The sequence below is a fragment of the Hoplias malabaricus genome, chromosome X2 (assembly GCF_029633855.1).
Source record: "Hoplias malabaricus isolate fHopMal1 chromosome X2, fHopMal1.hap1, whole genome shotgun sequence".
Lineage (NCBI taxonomy): Eukaryota > Metazoa > Chordata > Actinopteri > Characiformes > Erythrinidae > Hoplias > Hoplias malabaricus.
Window position 1 is genome coordinate 37,569,820 of NC_089819.1, and position 6,000 is coordinate 37,575,819.

Consider the following 6,000-nt stretch of genomic DNA (forward strand, 5'->3'; position numbering starts at 1 on the left):
GTTAGAATGGCAGGTTGAACTGACGTTAAAATTCAGATGTTTATCAGATGTTGGGATTTAGTCACCATACCTTACAACTAAATGTGGGTAATTTACGTCAATTTGACATCAGGATGTGACGTTTGGAAGATGTTGGGTTTTGGTTACATAACATCACTACTTAAAACCAACAAATTATCAACGTCTATTGATGTTAGAATGGCAGGTTGAACTGACGTTAAAATTCAGACGTTTATCAGATGTTGGGATTTGGTCACCATACCTTACAGCTTAATGTTGGTAATTTACGTCAATTTGACATCAGGATGTGACGTTTGGAAGATGTTGGATTTTGGTTACATAACATCACAAATTAAAACCAACACATTTCAATGTCCATTGATGTTAGAATGGCAGGTTGAACTGACATTAAAATTCAGACGTTTATCACACGTTGGGATTTGGTCACCATACCTTACAGCTTAATGTTGGTAATTTACGTCAATTTGACATCAGGATGTGACATTTGGAAGATGTTAAAATTTTGGTTACATAACATCACAAATTAAAACCAACACATTTTCAATGTCTATCGATGTGAGTATAGCAGGTTGAAATGATGTTAAAATTCAGACGTTTATCAAACGTTGGGATTTGGTCACCATACCTTACAGCTTAATTTTGGTAATTTACGTCAATTTGACATCAGGATGTGACGTTTGGAAGATGTTGTATTTTGGTTACATAACATCACAAATTAAAACCAACACATTTTCAATGTCTATTGATGTTAGAATGGCAGGTTGAACAGACGTTAAAATTCAGACGTTTATCACACGTTGGGATTTGGTCACCATACCTTACAGCTTAATGTTGCTAATTTACGTCAATTTGACATCAGGATGTGACGTTTGGAAGATGTTGTATTTTGGTTACATAACAGCACAAATTAAAACCAACAATTTCTCAACGTCTATTGATGTTAGAATGGCAGGTTGAACTGACGTTAAAATTCAGACGTTTATCAGATGTTGGGATTTAGTCACCATACCTTACAACTAAATGTGGGTAATTTACGTCAATTTGACATCAGGATGTGACGTTTGGAAGATGTTGGATTTTGGTTACATAACATCACTACTTAAAACCAACAAATTATCAACGTCTACTGATGTTAGAATGGCAGGTTGAACTGACGTTAAAATTCAGACGTTTATCAGACGTTGGGATTTGGTCACCATAACTTACAGCTTAATGTTGGTAATTTACGTCAATTTGACATCAGGATGTGACGTTTGGAAGATGTTGGGTTTTGGTTACATAACATCACTACTTAAAACCAACAAATTATCAACGTCTATTGATGTTAGAATGGCAGGTTGAACTGACGTTAAAATTCAGATGTTTATCAGATGTTGGGATTTAGTCACCATACCTTACAACTAAATGTGGGTAATTTACGTCAATTTGACATCAGGATGTGACGTTTGGAAGATGTTGGGTTTTGGTTACATAACATCACTACTTAAAACCAACAAATTATCAACGTCTATTGATGTTAGAATGGCAGGTTGAACTGACGTTAAAATTCAGACGTTTATCAGATGTTGGGATTTGGTCACCATACCTTACAGCTTAATGTTGGTAATTTACGTCAATTTGACATCAGGATGTGACGTTTGGAAGATGTTGGATTTTGGTTACATAACATCACAAATTAAAACCAACACATTTCAATGTCCATTGATGTTAGAATGGCAGGCTGAACAGACGTTAAAATTCAGACGTTTATCAAACGTTGGGATTTGGTCACCATAACTTACAGCTTAATGATGGTAATTTATGTCAATTTGACATCAGGATGTGACGTTTGGAAGATGTTGTATTTTGTTTACATAACAGCACAAATTAAAACCAACAAATTCTCAACGTCTATTGATGTTAGAATGGCAGGTTGAACTAACGTTAAAATTCAGACGCTTATCAGATGTTGGGATTTGGTCAACCTACCTTACAGCTTATTGTTGGTTATTTACGTCAATTTGACATCAGGATGTGACGTTTGGAAGATGTTGGATTTTGGTTACATAACATCACAAATTAAAACCAACACATTTTCAATGTCTATTGATGTTAGAATGGCAGGTTGAACAGACGTTAAAATTCAGTCGTTTATCAAACGTTGGGATTTGGTCACCATACCTTACAGCTTAATGTTGGTAATTTACGTCAATTTGACATCAGGATGTGACGTTTGGAAGATGTTGTACTTTGGTTACATAATAGCACAAATTAAAACCAACAAATTCTCAACGTCTATAGATGTTAGAATGGCAGGTTGAACTAACGTTAAAATTCAGACGTTTATCAGACGTTGGGATTTGGTCACCATACCTTACAGCTTAATGTTGGTAATTTACGTCAATTTGACATCAGGATGTGACGTTTGGAAGATGTTGTATTTTGGTTACATAACAGCACAAATTAAAACCAACAAATTCTCAACGTCTATTGATGTTAGAATGGCAAGTTGAACTAACGTTAAAATTCAGACGCTTATCAGATGTTGGGATTTGGTCAACATACCTTACAGCTTATTGTTGGTTATTTACGTCAATTTGACATCAGAATGTGACGTTTGGAAGATGTTGTATTTTGGTTACATAACATCACAAATTAAAACCAACACATTTTCAATGTCTATTGATGTTAGAATGGCAGGTTGAACAGACGTTAAAATTCAGACGTTTATCACACGTTGGGATTTGGTCACCATACCTTACAGCTTAATGTTGCTAATTTACGTCAATTTGACATCAGGATGTGACGTTTGGAAGATGTTGTATTTTGGTTACATAACAGCACAAATTAAAACCAACAATTTCTCAACGTCTATTGATGTTAGAATGGCAGGTTGAACTGACGTTAAAATTCAGACGTTTATCAGATGTTGGGATTTAGTCACCATACCTTACAACTAAATGTGGGTAATTTACGTCAATTTGACATCAGGATGTGACGTTTGGAAGATGTTGGATTTTGGTTACATAACATCACTACTTAAAACCAACAAATTATCAACGTCTACTGATGTTAGAATGGCAGGTTGAACTGACGTTAAAATTCAGACGTTTATCAGACGTTGGGATTTGGTCACCATAACTTACAGCTTAATGTTGGTAATTTACGTCAATTTGACATCAGGATGTGACGTTTGGAAGATGTTGGGTTTTGGTTACATAACATCACTACTTAAAACCAACAAATTATCAACGTCTATTGATGTTAGAATGGCAGGTTGAACTGACGTTAAAATTCAGATGTTTATCAGATGTTGGGATTTAGTCACCATACCTTACAACTAAATGTGGGTAATTTACGTCAATTTGACATCAGGATGTGACGTTTGGAAGATGTTGGGTTTTGGTTACATAACATCACTACTTAAAACCAACAAATTATCAACGTCTATTGATGTTAGAATGGCAGGTTGAACTGACGTTAAAATTCAGACGTTTATCAGATGTTGGGATTTGGTCACCATACCTTACAGCTTAATGTTGGTAATTTACGTCAATTTGACATCAGGATGTGACGTTTGGAAGATGTTGGATTTTGGTTACATAACATCACAAATTAAAACCAACACATTTCAATGTCCATTGATGTTAGAATGGCAGGCTGAACAGACGTTAAAATTCAGACGTTTATCAAACGTTGGGATTTGGTCACCATAACTTACAGCTTAATGATGGTAATTTATGTCAATTTGACATCAGGATGTGACGTTTGGAAGATGTTGTATTTTGTTTACATAACAGCACAAATTAAAACCAACAAATTCTCAACGTCTATTGATGTTAGAATGGCAGGTTGAACTAACGTTAAAATTCAGACGCTTATCAGATGTTGGGATTTGGTCAACCTACCTTACAGCTTATTGTTGGTTATTTACGTCAATTTGACATCAGGATGTGACGTTTGGAAGATGTTGGATTTTGGTTACATAACATCACAAATTAAAACCAACACATTTTCAATGTCTATTGATGTTAGAATGGCAGGTTGAACAGACGTTAAAATTCAGTCGTTTATCAAACGTTGGGATTTGGTCACCATACCTTACAGCTTAATGTTGGTAATTTACGTCAATTTGACATCAGGATGTGACGTTTGGAAGATGTTGTACTTTGGTTACATAATAGCACAAATTAAAACCAACAAATTCTCAACGTCTATAGATGTTAGAATGGCAGGTTGAACTAACGTTAAAATTCAGACGTTTATCAGACGTTGGGATTTGGTCACCATACCTTACAGCTTAATGTTGGTAATTTACGTCAATTTGACATCAGGATGTGACGTTTGGAAGATGTTGTATTTTGGTTACATAACAGCACAAATTAAAACCAACAAATTCTCAACGTCTATTGATGTTAGAATGGCAAGTTGAACTAACGTTAAAATTCAGACGCTTATCAGATGTTGGGATTTGGTCAACATACCTTACAGCTTATTGTTGGTTATTTACGTCAATTTGACATCAGAATGTGACGTTTGGAAGATGTTGGATTTTGGTTACATAACATCACAAATTAAAACCAACACATTTTCAATGTCTATTGATGTTAGAATGGCAGGTTGAACAGATGTTAAAATTCAGACGTTTATCAAACGTTGGGATTTGGTCACCATACCTTACAGCTTAATGTTGGTAATTTACGTCAATTTGACATCAGGATGTGACATTTGGAAGATGTTGTATTTTGGTTACATAACATCACAAATTAAAACCAACACATTTTCAATGTCTATTGATGTTAGAATGGCAGGTTGAACTGACATTAAAAGTCAGACGTTTATCAGACGTTGGGATTTGGTCACCATACCTTACAGCTTAATGTTGGTAATTTACGTCAATTTGACATCAGGATGTGACGTTTGGAAGATGTTGGATTTTGGTTACATAACATCACTACTTAAAACCAACAAATTATCAACGTCTATTGATGTTAGAATGGCAGGTTGAACTGACGTTAAAATTCAGACGTTTATCAGATGTTGGGATTTGGTCACCATACCTTACAGCTTAATGTTGGTAATTTACGTTAATTTGACATCAGGATGTGACGTTTGGAAGATGTTGGATTTTGGTTACATAACAGCACAAATTAAAACCAACAAATTCTCAATGTCTATTGATGTTAGAATGGCAGGTTGAACTAACGTTAAAATTCAGACGCTTATCAGACGTTGGCATTTGGTCACCATACCTTACAGCTTATTGTTGGTAATTTACGTCAATTTGACATCAGGATGTGACGTTTGGAAGATGTTGGATTTTGGTTACATAACATCACAAATTAAAACCAACACATTTTCAATGTCTATCGATGTTAGTATAGCAGGTTGAAATGATGTTAAAATTCAGACGTTTATCAAACGTTGGGATTTGGTCACCATACCTTACAGCTTAATTTTGGTAATTTACGTCAATTTGACATCAGGATGTGACGTTTGGAAGATGTTGTATTTTGGTTACATAACATCACAAATTAAAACCAACACATTTTCAATGTCTATTGATGTTAGAATGGCAGGTTGAACAGATGTTAAAATTCAGTCATTTATCAAACGTTGGGATTTGGTCACCATACCTTTCAGCTTAATGTTGGTAATTTACGTCAATTTGACATCAGGATGTGACATTTGGAAGATGTTGTATTTTGGTTACATAACATCACAAATTAAAACCAACACATTTTCAATGTCTATTGATGTTAGAATGGCAGGTTGAACTGACATTAAAATTCAGACGTTTATCAGACGTTGGGATTTGGTCACCATACCTTACAGCTTAATGTTGGTAATTTACGTCAATTTGACATCAGGATGTGACATTTGGAAGATGTTGAATTTTGGTTACATAACATCACTACTTAAAACCAACAAATTATCAATGTCTATTGATGTTAGTATAGCAGGTTGAAATGACGTTAAAATTCAGACGTTTATCACACG